The 18,704-nt window shown below is 37.1% G+C and overlaps 1 protein-coding gene across 4 annotated transcripts in view; it reads left to right on the top strand.

Moving 5' to 3' along the window:
* Positions 1–18,704, top strand: part of LOC140673039 (uncharacterized) — a 79,855-nt gene that overhangs the window by 44,115 nt on the left and 17,036 nt on the right. The gene's annotated exons all lie outside the window — the stretch shown is intronic.

Raw genomic sequence — 18,704 nt, 5'->3', positions numbered from 1 at the left:
GGGTTTGCGTCTGGTAATTGTGAGGACCACTTCAAGACAGTGATTCCAGCCGCCTAGTAATGTGCTCAGGTTTCAAAAATGATTTCAGGGTCGTGTTCCTCCATCCATAGCCGGCAGATTTCAAACGGCGTTCAATCGTCTTTAGGCTCACATCCACTCTCTTCCTAGCCAAGATTTTTGGACTTGCCGCAAAGTTATGTTCGCCGTATGAGGACGAGTTGTCTTGCATAAATATGAAATTGTGATGTAAACAACGGAAAGGTAAAACGTGAGGTCGCAGGATTTTATTCACATATCGCACAGTTGTTATTGATGGAAGTGGCAGAATTATCAAGTCTGTCCGTCTTCTCATTGATACACACTCCCATATCATAACTGAACCGCCGTTATGTGCCCACACTGGCATAACGCAACGCCGATCGTATAATCCATTTCGACGACGCCAATTATGTACACGAGCGTCATTACCGTAAAGGCGAAAACGTGACTCGTCGAAAAAATATACGTTTCTCCATTGTCTCTCACTCCATAAAATGTGATCGCGCACAAAACGTCTTGCATGTAAACATTAGATATTCTGTCTATGCGTACAAGGTTGGACAAGGTCGAGAAATTTTCGTTATGTTTTGTCTAAAGTTGGGCACATGTACTAATATTATTATAAAAATTACGCTATGGTATGCGGAATGTTTTTGGTTAAAACAAATACACTAAATGTTTAGTACGCAGGTGTTTCCGAGGAAATTAATTTATATATTTCTGATCAAACGATTCGTAATCGTTTAAGAGAAGCCGGTCTCCGATCTCGTTCTTGTGCGCGAGTGCCGAGATTAACAGTCGTACATCATCAGGTTCGCCTACAATTTGCGCGCGATCACATTTTATGAAGTGAGAGACAATGGAGAAACGTAATTTTTTCGACAAGTCGTGTTTTTGCCTTTACGGTAATGACGCTCGTATACGTAATTGGCGTCGTCCAAATGAACGATACGATCGACGTTGCGTTATGCCAGTGCAGGCACATAACGGCGGTTCCATTATGGTATGGGGTGTGTAACAATGAGAAGACGGACGAATTTGATAATTCTGTCACCTCAACTATGCGATATGTAAATGAAATCCTGCGACCTCACGTTTTTGCCTCTCCGTTGTTTACATCGCAATTTTATATTTATGCAAGACAACGCTTGTCCTCATATGGCGAACATAACTCGCCGTTTTCTTGAAGAACATAATATTACATTGCTGGACCATCCTGCTAATAGCCCGGACTTAAATCCAATCGAGCACATATGAGACGAAATGGAACGATGATTACGACTGTAACGGTGCACCTTTCCCGATGTCTCGGACAAGCTCGTCGGTTCCAGGGTTCGGGAGAAGGGGAAGACTCCAATTGACGAGAACTCGGTCGGGTTAACAAGCGTTTATTCAATGTGCGATATTTACAGGTGTTTTGGTGTTATATACAAAGGTGTGATTGTGTGCGCGTAGTGTGTGTGGATGTGTGCGTGATCGCAGGTGGAAGTATACGGTTATTTACAGGCAGTTCGGATTGCGAGCGGTTCGCATTACAAGCAGGTCACAAGCAAGCTATTTACAAAGCAATACAAGTAGGCAAGCGGTTTGCTAGCGCAGGCGTACATGCAAGCGGTTAGATACAGGTTCGGGCAACGCAGGCGTGTAAGCGTGCGGGTTTCGTAGGGCGGCTTCGTACGTTGGCGCAAGCGCGTGCGGTCGAGGCGGAATCGCGGCTTCGGGCGCGAACAATCGAGGCGGAATCGCGGCACGACTTTCGAGCGCGCGTCGATTGCCGGGGACACCCGGTCGCAGAAGGGAGCACCCGTCTCCTGGATCGACGGTCCATCGGTGTCGCGGTCGCCGCGAACACCCGGCAGAAGGAGGGAACACTCTTTTTTCGAGTCGTGAGGTCAGGAGTGAAGTCGGTCACCGGCAGCACCCAGTCGCAGAAGGGAACGCCCCTCTTCTGGATCGACGGTCAGGAACTTGAGGAGAGGATCGAATCCAACTGCCGGCTTCACTTCAAAGCGTACCCCGAGGCTACTTGCCCGGCCGGATTCAGGATCGGGACAGGTCTCGAGTCGTCGGTCGGTCGAGCTTATCTACGCGGGAGCCTTCCCCCTCTCCCGAACGGTAAAAGAGAAAGAGAGAGAAGGATCCCAGTGGCGTACGCGATTATTGTTACCGCTGTGGCCGCGGGGGCTGCACGGTGAAGACGTGCCCGAAGTGCGGCAAGGTGTGGCGAGCCCAGGACCCTTACATTCCGGGCAAGGGACACCCCGGTCCAACGCCACCGCGACCTGGGCGCTCCCGAAAGGGCGCGAGGCGTTCTCGCCCCTATTAAGCTGTCGAGTGCCGGCTATAGACCCCCCCTCGATGGTCGAGTCCGCGGGATTACCGTTGCTGTCGTGAGAGGAAGGCCTAGCACTGAGTTTTTTTTCTCTTTTTGCGTTAGACATTCCTGTTTTTTTTTTAATTTTTTATATTTGACGTGACAAAGACACGTGATAGATACACAGCGACGATACGCGCCGTCACAGCAAAGAAAATAACGCACAGACAATCGCAAGCGCGAAAGATATAAAAACAATAAGATATTATAGGCGCATACAAACGCATGCTCGAGAGAAAGAAATACACTCTATTACAGGCGTGCACAATCGCACGCTCGAAGAAAAGAGACACAAGATAATATAGGCGTGCACAATCGCACGCTCGAAAGAAAGAGACATACTATTTTATAGGCATGCACAATCGCACGCTCGAAAGAAAGAGTCACAATATTTTATAGACGTGCAAAATCGCACGCTCGAAAGAAAAAGACGCAATATTTTATAGGCGCGCACGCCACGGGTGACGTCGACAGCTCGCACCTCCGACAGCCGATCGCTTGCGCGCAGGCGGGTCGCTATCCGCGAGTCGCAAGATAGAACGCACGGCGAGACTGATGATCGAGAACCGAGGCCCTCTTCTAATGCACGTAACGCGCGGTCCGCCCACGATAAATCGAATGGTACTCACCCTTCATTGGGAAAGGAAGATGGGCTTCTTTTAAGACACCTCGCTACTCACGTACACGCCAGTAACACAGATCCTCCGAGAGGAGCGATTCTCACACCCATACTGTCACACGTCGGCACGATACTTTTGATAACGACCGATACGTTGGGCGGATATTTGACAGCACTTTCGGAGCGGGTGGAATCATGCGATTCTGCCCAGTGACAACTTAGACACGATGAATGATACGTAACACGAACAATATTTGAGACGAAATACGTCGACCCGCGGAGAGGCGAACGAAGATACCGGGTATGATTGACTGACGATTCTATGTCGCCCCTTGACTGCGGTCGCACTCTAATTCTTCGAAACACCACAAAAACCAAAAGAAATTACTGATTTCACGCGAAAAAAAGCGCCCGAGCCAGAGCAGTCAACATGCGAACCGTATCGGTGGTAGCTTATTACACAGAAAAATTAATACACGTAAATAGCCGAACAGCCTTACCGGTGATCTCGCTCCGTTGATTGTCGTAATGATCTCTTCTCAAGTCGCTTCGTCGATTCACACGTACCGAGCGTCCGCGCTAATCGTTTCGTATTATAGGTAAATAATATTATATAAATAAGTAAAAAATAAATAATAATAATAAATAATAAATTAATAAAAAAATAATAAATAATAATATAATTTAATATTAATTTCACTCATTCTCACTCCTCTCTCAGTTTTTCGAAACACGAAGAATCTCGTAAGAAGTGGCTCGATTTTTGTAACATTGATGATCCAGAAATTTTAAACACTGTCACCAAATGATGTTTAAATCATTTTTAAAAAGAGGATATAATTCAGAAAACTAAGGGTACGATTCTTAAACCCAATGTTGTGCCATCTATTATTCGCAAGAAGAGAAGATTGCATTTCAATACTAAACTGCGGAGAAAGAAAACGTCGGGGAGTTTGTATCTATCGATAAAGATCCCACTATATCATTTATAGGTAAAAATTACTGTGTATGCCTTTTGATTGAAACGGATTTCACAACTGATAAATTAATCGCGATGACTCCTAATATAGAATCCAGTGCAACAGTAAATCGTCTATTTACACCACCGAGTTGTGATATTCCAAATACCTTTCAAACACCCGTTAAAGGTGGCAATTTTCGCTACATTGGTGATATTAGATCGCCGCACCTTGATTCACCTAGGAAAACTAAAAGAGCTTTACAGTTAGCAAAAAGGATCGTTGCAAAGCAATGAAGGAAAATTAAAACTTTACAATAAGCTCGACATGGATTAGATACTCACATAACGACGATAAAAGGACTTGTAAAACATTTGAAATAAAAAAATTTGCTGTCAGAAACGACTGCTATATTCCCGATTCAGCGATTTCACCCCGATATTTTTTCTCGTCTACATCTCTTTAGGGGGGTGTAGAGGGGTTTAGAGTTCTCAAAAATGAGAATCTAAATATGTGCTCTGTGCACTAATTAAAAATTCTTTCGTGAAAAGAATTAATTTCTATACGCATTTTCTTTACGCATCAACATCCGCGCATGGGCTCTCATTGCCGAGTATACATTATCATGTTTGAAAATTTAATGGTAACTCATCAAAATATGTACAAATATATAGTAATATTAATAAATAATAATGATAATAATAATAAATAATAAATAAAAAAATAAATAATAAAATAATATATAACAAAATGAATAATAAAATAATAAATAATAAATAATATATAATAAAATAAATAAAATAATACATATATATATAATAAAATATATTATAAAATAATATATAAATAATTATAATCTATTATTACTCTCACTCTTCATACTTTGACAGAGTCATCTTTTTATATGGACCCATAGCGGTAGATTATTTAAAGTTGTGGATAAAACTCCGTAAGCGGATTATTCTTAACAAGCTAAAAAATCAATTTTCTACACAAATGCATGAACTATAACATACTTCCGCCGCATTGCCATAATTTAATAAAAAACAACAACATAACTTTTCTTGACCGTAAATCCCACAACATCTTTACACATTTTAGAAAGAATTTCCTCATGAAGGTGATACGTTTAGAAATCAAAGATTTATACGACTCTGTTAGACTGGCACACAGGAAAATGTTTGAGATTACACACTTAATCCAATTACACACACCGATATCAGTCTATAACCTATTTTTTACATCTCAAAGTCGACCTCTATACCCTTATTTCATTAGAGAACGATCCAGACTTAACAAAAAATTCGACCATCTAATAAACAAACAACAAAAATTAACTACCCAACCTATTCGATATTTTTATCTACATAATATGTCAACACACCAACAAAAATCAACCCATGACCAATCCGTCAATGCTTTTTACTCTTTAAAAAAACTTCCTTTTTTTGACAAAAAAATCGACACAAAAATTAAAATCGTACCAAAATTTGGCAATCTATTGTACATCAGAACAACATATTTGACCTCAAAGACAATTGGTTTATACATTTATCTACACACTTTCCTAAAGAGATACAAGGCTTTCTACAATTAGGCGATAATTTCAGCGTACCTCTAGATCTAAGATAACTACCGATTTTATCAAAAATTTCGAAAACAGTCTAAAAAAAGTTCCTGCCGAAAAAAGGACATTGTTGAGAAGTCGAACACAAACCATCATTAAATCCCTTTCCACAAAATGAAACCACTAAAAAACTAATCAACTTACAATCAACTACTAACAACTTCTTAAAAGGAAACTCGAATCTTATCCTTACCAGAGCGGATAAAGGTAATGTTACTGTTGCTTTAGATAAAGACAAATACACCTAAATAATGGAAAATTTATTGTCAGATAAAGAGACTTATATTTTATTAAATAAAAACCCTATTAATAAACTAATCTCAAGCCTCAATGACTTACTCAAACGGTGGAAAAAACAAGAATACATCTCGACCATTGAATATCGTAAAATGTCCTTCAGTGAAGGTAATTTACCGCGAGCATATGGGTTACCCAAAATCCATAAGATTAACATCCCTTACAGGTTGATTGTATCATCTATCAATAGCCCATTATACAACTTAGCCAGTTGGTTACAGAAAATCATGTACGACAGCTTCCCGAAACCGAATAGTCATATTGCAAATAGTTTCGATCTAGTCAACAAATTATCTAATTTACATATTGATAATGATTATGAGTTGTTTTCGCTAGATGTAATCTCACTGTTCACTAACATCCCGATCAATTTAGCAGTAGAAAGCATATCAAAGAGATGGCAATATATCACAAATAATTGCAACATCCCGGAACCAGAATTTTTAACAGCAATAAACCTAGTCTTAAACTCTACGTACTTTGTTTTCAATAACAAATTTTACCAACAAACTTTTGGCACACCAATGGGCTCCCCACTCTCTCCGATCATCGCCGACATAGTCCTACAAGACATAGAGGAGAAAGCACTGACGTTATTGAATTTTACCCCTCCCATTTACTTCAGATACGTAGACGATATATTAATATCGGTACCTCCAAAATTTATTGACCAGACAGTGACAATTTTTAATTCTTTCCATAACAGAGTACAGTTCACTGTGGAAAAAAATGACTACAACAATATTAACTTTTTAGACCTCACACTCATTTTAACTAATAACCATCTAATATTTGACTGGTACCATAAGAACACGTTCTCGGGTAGATATCTTAATTTCCATTCCCAACATCCTAACAACCAAAAAAGAGGCACTATAATAGGCTTAATCGATAGAGTATTCTTATTATCACATCCCATGTTCCATGAAAAGAATATCAAATTTATAATAAAGATTTTACTGGACAACTCCTATCCAACCGATTTTATATTCAAAACAATTAACAACCGTATAAAGTTTTTAATTAACAATAGACCATCCGACAGAAAATCACAAACACCCAATAATAACTCATACTTCACAATTCCATATTTACATTCAGTAACTGATAAAATAAAGAATGCTCTAAAAGATGTCGATATCAAATTAGCCTACTATAGTATAAACAAAAACAACAAATTTATTAAGACACACAAAGATCCTATCCCTATTCCCATGAAAACAAACGTGGTATATAAAATTAATTGTCTAAATTGCGACGCTTCATACGTTGGTCAAACGGGCAGAAAGCTGAATACTAGGATAAAAGAACATAAGACCAACATAATGAAGCTCAATAACAACAAATCAGTGATCACTGACCACCGCCTAACATACAATCATGACTTTGACTGGGACAATGCACAAATACTAGACAATAAGCCCTATTACACAAAAAGACTGATATCTGAAATGTTATACATCAAACGACAAATAAACAGCATAAATCTATAAACAGATATAGAATGTTTGCCAGCTATTTACGATGATATAATAAACAAACTGCCTAAGATCTAATGTCACCTATCTAACTCTTTCCATTTTAAATGTATTTTTCGCCCTTGAGCTCATTACCATCTGTACCATCGGCATAACCACACGTTAAATATCAGTTGCGCGATATATATACCATAGATTTAATAACACGCAAACGGAATGCATATCCTGTAAGCTTTTTCTGAGTCACCACCATTATACACAAACTAGCGGTAAATAACTTTATTACAAACAGGTATTTATTATACTCATTTTATTAATACAGACTTAACCCCTCAATCTAACTGCATACCTCCCTCGGTCTGGAAACCTCGGAGAATTGCCTCACGAGATTATTATGCAAGCCGTACAATAAAAGAGCCGGACAAATTGGATCGTTTTATATATATGTAATTTATACAACCAACATGCGACTAATATGTACAGCGATTCTAATTGATCCATTTAATCATGCGAATACGATCACGATTTTTAGTTCACACATTGCTTACGCCTTTATTATGCGATGCTGTCTCATTAATTTCGTTTTTATCTATTTATAATTTACTTATTTATTTTATATATTATGCTGAAGAGGATTCAAAACATGAATCGAAACGTTCAGATTTTTATTATAATTTCCGATTTTTTATAGAATGTTACTAATGTACTTAATGTCAATATACCTGCGACACATCACCAATATAAAAAACTTATAATTTTGATTCACATCTCCTCGCTCCTATTGCCTCTTTCTTACTTACTTATTTATAATCTATTATATATATATATATATATATATAATAGATCATTTTTCGAGTTATAAGGCTTCAAAGTTGCATATATTTTAACATAAAATACAAGATATATCTTGTAAAATATTCATTTTTCGATTATCATGCCCTAATACTTTTATGCATAGAATAATCAGAGGAATCAATTGGTGTAAAGAAAACACATAGTTATCTTCAAGCAAAAATCTGAATTTGCAACTAGCAGTTACACATTTTTACTTTAACGTAATTATGTGTTTTAATTACGTCAATTGATTTGTCTTATTATTCTGTGCATAAAAGTAGTAAGGTAAAATAATCGAAAAATGAATATTTTACGAGATGTCTTGTATTTTATGTCAAAGTATTGCAACTTTGAAGCCTTATAACTCGAAAAATACTCAATGAAAACATTAAATTTTAGTGTTTTGGAAAGCTCTCGAAGTCAGCTACAAGAATATGTAACAAAAAATATGGGGTGCGATTTAAAAAAATTGAGGTGACCTTCACGTGATCTTCAAATGACTCTTTAAGGTCGGACCAATGGTACCATCTTATGGCCCCCTCGAAACCAAACTTTTGTCTGAAACATTTTTCTCTCCTGGGTTTAGTTTTTGAGATATTCGACTGGATCGAATAAAATGGCTCACTCTGTATTGTATACAAACAATCAATTTTACGAGTTAGATAATAAAATTGTACTCTTCTTATACAGGCTGAACTTTCCCCGGTAATGAACGAAATTTTTAAACGAAAAAAAGATGCGAGGAAGAAATATTCTGCAGAACTCAAAACATTTGCTCTCACACTGAACTTCTACTTGTCAAAGGCCTACAAATATGTGCGCAAAACCTTTAAAAACTTTCTTCCAGATCCTTCGACTATCCGTAAGTGGTATGCGGTACTAGGTGGACGACCAGGATTTATAAAAGGAGTGTTTAAAGCTTTAAAATGTAAAGTTCGTCAACTAAAAACTCCGATTTTTTGCAATTTACAATTAGTCATAGACGAGATAGCGATTCGACTGCAAGTACTTTACGATGGCAAGCGATATTATGGGCATGTAGATTTAGGCACAAATACAACTAGCGATATAGATAATCCTTGACTAACAAAGAGCGCATTAGTTTTCATGGCGGTGGCATTAAATGGCCATTGGAAAGTCCCTTTAGGTTATTTTTTTTATTGATTCAATGAGTGGAAAAGAGAGCCAGTTTACTCACAAAATGTTTGGAACTGATCCATGAAATTGGAGTTATATTGCATTCGCTCACTTTCGATGGTGCAAGTGTGAATTGGAGCATGTGCACTAATATGGCCGCAAATTTTGAAATGGGGGAAAACTTTAAGCCTTATATTGTTCACCCTATTATTAAAGAAAAAATGTTCTATTTCTTTGGTCCATGTCACATGCTAAAATTGGTCAGGAACACAAAACTGGCTTCCTTGGTTTTATTGTATGTTTAACAAGTATGTTTGAACTTTTTACTGTTCTTACAAAAAAGGGACTTACATATTTGTTGACATACAAAATTAATCAAGACCACCTTGAAACCCTTTTTAATGCACTGCGTAAGAGAGGAGGTTTTAATAATAATCCTAATGCAAAACAGTTCAAAAGTAGTTACAAAAGGCTACTTGTTAGACATGAAATTGAGACATCGGAAAGAGGGAACTGTTTAATTGATGATGTACAAATTTTATATGTATCATCGACGAAGAAGTCAAATGTAAGCGATGGTTTATTCACTGAAGTCAATGATATAATATTTACTGATATATTTGATCACAATTATTTGTCGACTTTATGGTCCCTTAGCACATATGTTGAAGAGGTGATCAAATACATCAGTGGATTTGTTATAAAAAAACTTTTAGGAAAAATTTGCCATGTTTGCTCTACTTTTTTAACGGCAGAGTCTACTGATTCTTTATTAATAAATTTAAAAAATAGAAGAAAATTAATTTTCCCATCTAAAGATATAATAAAAATTGCTCAAGTATGCGAAACTAGTATTCGAGAAAATAATCACATTATTTTTAAGAAAAAAATATTAAAAATTTTTTAACTGTAAAAGTATTTAAAATTGTTTGCCATTCCGTTTTTAATGATACGAAAATGACAGAACATATTATGCAGCAGGACTTTTTAAATAATGATAAAACTGAATTGATAAAAAATATTATTACAATTTATATTAATTTACGTTTATTCCACAAAGGCAAAAGCGCGACTTCAAGTCAACAAAAAGAGTATATTAGAAATAAATTTTCGAAACTGAAAAATTTAAACATCAATAAAATAAATTTTATTATTCCTCATTGTGTGTATTATTGTGCTGTACTAGCTAAGATAGTAAGTGATTTGTATACTTAGAACATATATATACAATATATGTTCTATATATTTATATATGTTCTAAACTTGTATAACGTAGTGATAACTTCAAATCAAGCGGTAACTATGGGCGATATCAGGGCATGTGCATTGCAGACAAATGGGACTCTTTTTGACAGAGATGTTGGACACACGATCGGTTACTCAATTCCCTTCCATTTATATATATGTTCTAAGGGTGACACCCGTTTGGACACGGAACGATTAAACACCAAACAATTGGACACGTAGTATTGGATACGTTCAGATTGGACACCGCACATGGAAACTTTATCTTGATATATATTTTCAATATTTTCATAATGCACACACACACACGGGGAGTGCAAGGGGGGGCCTCTGGCTCTCCCCCACCCACCCCGTCCACTTCGCTTCACGAATAACCGCGTCTTGTAGGCCGATTCATCGGCAGCTATACAAACTATTTCTCGGTTCGATCCGCCCGAATCGATATATTACCGGGATTGGCGGCCTTACAGTCTCCCACGTCGCGTCGCGGGCCGGTCGTCCGTCTTACGTGGCTCGCTAGTTCAGATGTTTGCTCTCTCAGATGGGTCCTGCGTCTCCGATGGTTTATCGTACAGTGGCGAGCAGAAAGCTTTTCGGAGATACACCGGCGAATTACTTAGGCGCTGGGCCACTTGTGGTGCTTCCGCGGCCTTCAGGGCCGCTTCTTACGCTAGCTTATCCTTGTGGCCTTCACGGCCGTCTAAACGCTATTTCCGCGTCTTGCGCCCTTGCCTTCAGCGAATTTTTATGTCCTTCCGATTTGGTGGATGCGAGCTTCTCTCGGCAGCTGGTGGCGGTGCTCCAGCCCGACAGCCTCTATCTGTCGGTCCTTTAGGTTCGGGCGTTCACCCACCGCTTTGTGTTGGGGCTCTCATGCTTCACGCATACGAAGTGGCCATCTCCATTTCCGGTCGTTTTCGGCCCTCCGTATCTGTCTTGGGCCTGTGGAGGCGCAACTTTAATTTATGACGGCAGCGACTATTCCATACGGAAAAATACATATCGAAAATAATAATAGAAGGTTGTTTCACCAGGCGTACTCCTCACGACTAGCCTCCGCTCTCCGGTAGTTCTCCATCCGCACGTATCTCCCTCGATGTTCGGTAACCTCAGCTGTTACGACCACCAAAACGCTCGCAAATAGATAAAAAATGGTTCGTAATATCGAACGAGTGCTCTCTCTCTCTCTCTCGCAAACAGCGAAGACGCAGGTCCCAATATATCGTCAGCGGCCGGGCCATTCGGCCTTGTGGCGAACATTAAAAATGTCACGTCACAATATATACAGGGTGATTCAGAACAATCCAGGTGTCCTTGCAAGGATGTATTCCTGAGTTAATTCTGAGACGATTTTTCCTTTATGAAAATTTTGTCCGAAGCTTAGTTTTTAAATTATAAAAGAAAATAGTTAACGAATCACGGGACAAGTACGGGAGATAGACAGGGGCGGCGCAACTCACCATGCGACCGTGATTACGGGACCCTTCTTGCGATCAAATACACGCTATGATTACGCACGGTCTCCTGTTATACACACACACAATTCTCTCTCTCTCTCTCTCTTTCTCATACGCACACATTCGTTCGTTCACTTACCTTTTACAGATTCGATGTTTTTATTCCATGTTCTGCTTGAGGGATGAATAATTTTACCAGGAACCGGAAATGAACAATAACACTTTACACTGCACTTCACATGTGACGAATCCATTCCGATTCAAGTTATAAATTTTTTCTTTCTGATATCACGTATCGAATTTACTCACGCACTTGATTTATAAATTGATTTATTACTATTAATCACTCATTTATTAAATTATTCATCCGTCAAGCAGAACATGGAATAAAAACATCGAATCTGTAAAAGGTAAGTGAACAAACGAATGTGTGCGTATGAGAAAGAGAGAGAGAGAGAGAGAGAGAGAGAGAGAGAGAGAGAGAGAGAGAAAGAGAGGGAGAGAGAGAGAGAGATAGAGAGAGAGAATTGTGTGTGTGTATAACAGGAGACCGTGCGTAATCATCGTGTGTATTTGATCGCAAGAAGGGCCCCGCAATCACAGTGTCGCATGGCGAGTTGCGCCGCCCCTGTCTACCTTCCGTACTCATCCCGTGATTCGTTAACTATTTTCTTTTATAATTTAAAAACTAAGCTTCGGACAAAATTTTCATAAAGGAAAAATCGTCTCAGAATTAACTCAGAAATACGTCCTTGCAAGGACACCTGGGTTGTTCTGAATCACCCTGTATATACAGAGTGTCCCAGACCTACCGAATCACCTGTTAATGGTGAATTCCTGAGGTCATTTGGAGACGAAAATCTTAATACCAAAATGTGAAGGCTACAATAGTTTTCAAATGGTAAGAGTTTAAAGTTGACCAATTAGCATGACAAAACTTCGCGCGCTCAGGCACGTCGCATATTAAAAGTGCCACCGCACTAAATTTAATTATCGACTTTGAAATATTGATAAATTATGTATTTAATTTATTGTTAAGTTATTGTTGTGTAGTAATTTATTGTTATTAAAATAATTTTATAAATTTATCTGCTTCATGTGCAGTTAATAAATTTCGGTATTAGAATATCTCTGCAACGACAGAAAATCCTCGTAACCACCCAATTAAATTCAATCTCGATGTTGTGCGCGGAATTACGAAGATTTTCTGTCATTGCAGAGATATTCTAATACCGAAATTTATTAATCGCACATGAAGGAGATAAATTTATAAAATTATTTTAATAACAATAAATTACTACATAACAATAACTTAACAATAAATTAAATACATAATTTATCAATATTTCAATGTCGATAATTAAATTTAGTGCGGTGGCACTTTTAATATGCGACGTGCCTGAACGCGCGAAGTTTTGTCATGCTAATTGGTCAACTTTAAACTCTTACCATTTGAAAACTATTGTAGCCTCGACATTTTGTTATTAGGATTTTCGTCTCCAAATGGCCTCAGGAATTCACCATTAACAGGTGATTCGATAGGTCTGGGACACCCTGTATATATATATATACATATATACAATATATATATATATACATATATATATCATATACATATATATATATGTATATATAATATACATATATATGTGTATATTTTTCATAATATATGCTAAAGTGAAAAAAGATCACGCGCAGTTAATATGTAATAAAACATATTAATAAATCTATGACATTTCGTACTTTTGAGATCCACAATTATGGATCTAGGATCTAGTACGGACACAAACCAATCGCTCGTTTTATCATGGCAACTGGAAAGTCGATCCGACCATGTAGTTCCACTGGCTCTAAAATCGATCCAGTTAGCGCCACTGTATCGAGGGGAAAAAGCGTCGTAAGAAAAACGGCAGCATGGCCTCTGAGGTTTCTTTCTGGTTATTTGATTATATTCATATAATGGTTGTGTTCCGAAAAAACTTTCCCTAACTATTTTTCTAGTTACGAAGTTGGTAACACTGTAACTAACTTATGTACGTTCCATAATGTATCAGCTGTTGATATCTGAGTACCATTGAGAGGCATATTATATTTCGAGAGAGTGTGAATTCAATAAAAAAATTTTATTTGTTAGAAAAAAATTAATTCGAGAGAAATGTCAATTTTGTAATTAAATGTTTTTTATAAACAATTACTTGCAGTTGAATAGAATGCCTTCTTTTCCTATTTATATAACATTGAGCTTGGGCTGGAGCTGATATGTAAACATGCGTTCCATCCAAAACTCTAATAACTTTAGGGAACTCATATTTCATTCGCAATCTTTATGTATGTTCTATAATGGATCAGCTGATCATATTTTTTAACATACTTTCTGATCATATTTTCTGACAAGTTGTAGTATAATCATACAATAATGAATATTGTACCTCTATTGAGTGAAACATTTTCAAATTCAGATGATGAAGAAAATAATGAAGAATTAATAGATTTCATTTATATGAATATAAATTGTTATTTTCATTCAAACCGTAAACGGAAAAAAGCAAGAGTTGAAAATTTTATTGAAACTGTTGTGTATAGATACAACAACGAAGAATTTCGAGAATATTTTAGAATGAGATATTCTACTTTTTTTTATCTTTTACTATTATTAAGAGATGATTTAGAGGGAGAAAATAATTTTGGAAGAATGACCATCTCTGCAGAAAAGCTGTATATAGCTTTGTATGTATTAGGAACACCAGATTCATATAGGTATAATTGGATTATATTTTTTTTTGTAAGTTTTACAAAAAAAGGATCGATTCTTTTGAAATTTAATTTTATCTTTTATTTAAGGTCTGTAGTTATAAAGTTTGACATAGGCAAAGCAACAGCATGACGAGCAGTGAAAAGGGTTGTCAGAGCTCTTTGTAAACATAGAAATCATTTTATTCAATAGCCAACTCAAAGAGAAATGGATGACTGTAGTCAAAGATTGCGAATGCAATATGGGTTCCCTAAGTTATTGGAGCTTTGGATGGAATGCATGTTTACATATCAGCTCCAGCCTAAGATGCTCAATGTTATGTGAATAGGAAGGCATTCTATTCAATTGCAGGTAATTGTTTATAGAAACCACTTGATTACAAAATATTTTTTATTTAAAATATTCTGTTGATAGGTGGTATGTAATGAAAAATCAAAATTTGTACATTGTTACGCTGGTCTCCCTGGCTCTATGCATGATATGAGGATGTTTAAATATTCAAGATTGCAGCAAAAATGCAATGATGAATATTTTCCAAACAACACTCATATCATTGCAGATTCGGCTTACACATTACAAAAACATATCATGATATCATGTAAAGATAATGGCCATTTAACTAAGGAAGAAAAAAATTACAATAGACAACAAGTTGTTGTCTAGTACTAGAATGATAGTAGAGAGATCAATCGATATGTTAAAAGGATAATAGAGATGTCTTTTAGACAAATTACCTATGCGGAAGACGGATCTGATTTCTTACTATATAATAAGTTGTGTTTTATATAACATTTGTTTAAATGCAAAATGATGATTTTGAATATCCAGTCGTTATCAATGATGACATAAATGTAGAACCAGGGCCAATGGCAGTAAATCAATTATTACAAAATGAAAAAGGAAAGAATGAAAACTAGTTTGAACATTTAATTTACAATTTATCAATATAAAATTTAATCTTTTTTTTTATAATAAAACGCAATAATTATATAATTATATTTATGTATAATAATTTTTATTAAACACTTTTAAATAAAAAAAATTTTTATATTTTTATAGATGTATTGGTTAATTAAATCATTTTATTTTAAACTATTAAATGGTTCTATTTAATGGTTTAAACAACATCTTTTTGCAATGTCTATATAACGACAAAATATTTGTAAGATGTGGATTAAGATAATTATAAATTTTAACTTTATATAATTATTAACTGTATGACTAAATAATATAACTATAAAGAGTAACTTATCGAGATCGTTCTAATATATATCAACAGAACTTATTTTTTAGTAAAATCTCAAAAATAATCATTTTCTATAATTAATTAAATAAACTTTAACTAATAAAAATTAAATAACCACTTGATTCTCTTTTTTACTCTTAATAATATTTTTTCAATTATTTTATAAGTAAACTTTGAAAAAAAAACAAATAAGTAAACTTTGAGAAAAAAAAACAAAGAAAATGATGAACACTTGCAATTAACGTTTAAAAAAGTGCAAAGTTTTATGAAACTAAATATAAGATTTTATATTTTACTTCTTCAAGGTTTCCGCAATTTCCCTTAAAATGTTTAATTTTTGTTTTCTATATTCGGCAGTTTCTTCTCTAGTCAATTGTTTGTCTTTTTTATATTCTTCTACAAATTCTGATTTCCAGTCACTAGTAGATAATAAATTTTTACGTTCTAAAATAAAATAAATGTATAAAATATCTTATTTTATATACAGGGTGTCCCCGAATTGGCGGATCAACTCTCGTGGGTAGATAGAGCGTGTTAAACTAAAGAGAAAAATCTAATATCATTTTACTAAATTAGCAATAATTAATGAGATATAAATTAATAAAGATGGGCCAATACGTGCCAGGATAAGCGCGCGGCGCGAAGAAACCTCCTACTTGTTACTTGATACTAAGCGCGCAGCGAGACAGTAGGCGGAGCGCTGTACAACGGACGTACAAAGGGCGTACTGAAAGAGATACGTACAGTTGCGTTCTGCGTTTATGTCTTGCCGCGCGTCTAGTATCAAGTAACAACTGGGAGGTTTCTTCGCGCCGCGCGCTTATACTGGCACGGATTGGCCGATATTTATTAATTTATATCTCATTAATTATTGTGAATTTAGCAAAATGATATAAGATTTTTTTCTTCAGTTTAACACGCTCTATCTACCCACGAGAATTGATCCGCCAATTCGGGGACACCCTGTATATATATATTTTACATATATATATATATATATATATATATATATATATATATATAAAATAAGATATTTTATACATTTATTTTATTTTAGAACATAAAAATTTATTATCTACTTATTTTATATATATATATTGTGACCGTATATCTGTTTTCGATGAATTATCGTGTACGCTCCTGTATACAATTTTGGCCGGTGGACTGGCCTACGGCACACCTTCGGCGCGATCGCTTAATTAGTCGGCGTTTTACTCTACACGAACGGTAATTTTTGGGCGCCAGGCGCGAAGATTTGCGCCGTCTCCAAATAGCACGATACTCGCATGATCCATGTCAAATCTTAAAGCAATTATGACCGCGACGGTAGCCAAAACGACTAGTCAGTACTTGAACGGCAGAGGGAGGGGGTGCGTCAGGAGCCAGAGGGGATCGAGAATCGATAGTTTGCGGGTGAGAAAGCCTCCGGAGAAACAGACACAATTATCGAATTTAGATAATAAATATATTTAACAATCAATAGGTAGAATGGATATGATGTACAAGAAAATTTTAGTTTGATCGACAAGTATCGGAGAGTTATTTTGCATGCGACAACTAGACGTAAAAGTCGCACGCTCTGGGTATGTGAAGGGCGCGTGATGGCGCGATGCCGCGACCGAGAGGTATCGGGTTACACTTGATGTTAGCTGAATTTGGACTTTTCTGCAAATCGCTCGCGGCTTATTAAGGTCGCGGCGATTATACAGACTTTTTCAATGAGATATCACAAGTCTCGGCCGCGAATCGTCCGTAATCGCGCTAATCGATCTATAATAAACCTTCAGGAATGCGCGTAGACATGCGCGGTCGGCACGCATCGACCTTTGCTATCGATCACCGCAGTACTTATTATACGCAATATACGACGTGCACAATTCTCCAAATACGCTGAATACAAGAATTCGACGTTCTTTTACATCAAACTACATTCAATTAAATTGTAGTAACACAAATTGTTCCCAGATCGCGAGTCGATAAGCGGCACGGGATATTACAGTCATACGCGGCACGCGGTACACGAGCTCGCTTCTCGACGGATACAATTCCACACGTATTACGATAAATTTCGACAACTAAACGGTATTTAACGCGACAAGACAATAATGACTTTCGGCGGCGTTTACAGAGAGAGACGTTATGCTCTTTTACGACTCGGACGAAATGCGGCCCTCCGCAAATTCCAACAACGGTACGGCAACAAGCACGCGACGGCGGAATATAATCTCCCCGTTAATCGCGATAACTAGAAATGCAACAAATACGACAGGGTACGCTCGTCCGAATCGTGTGAGGTTTGGCGGCCTTACAATCCTTTTCCTTTTCCGTCGTCCGGTCTCACTCAGGAGGATCCTCGCTAGTCGGGTCGATAGGCTTGTCATCCTCGATCGCTCGCCGAACAGTGACGAGCGGGAGGCTTGCGGGGGACACGCCGGCGACATCATACGTAATTAAGCCACCTGTGGCGCTATCGTGGCCCTCAGGGCCAATCACGGCCTTCTCTTATCGCGGCCGGTTCGATTCCCTTTATCGATCTTTGATCTGTCGACTCCCGCGAGGCAACTTCCCGGGGTGGCTTGTCGGCAGCCTCCGGTCGGCCCGGTTCGGTGCCCTTGGTTTCCCCGAACCCCATGATTGAGT

This window comes from Anoplolepis gracilipes, chromosome 14 (genome assembly GCF_047496725.1).
Source record: "Anoplolepis gracilipes chromosome 14, ASM4749672v1, whole genome shotgun sequence".
NCBI classification, from domain to species: Eukaryota; Metazoa; Arthropoda; class Insecta; order Hymenoptera; family Formicidae; genus Anoplolepis; species Anoplolepis gracilipes.
Note: the sequence above shows the minus strand (reverse complement) of the source record. Positions and strands in the feature narration are given on the sequence as shown.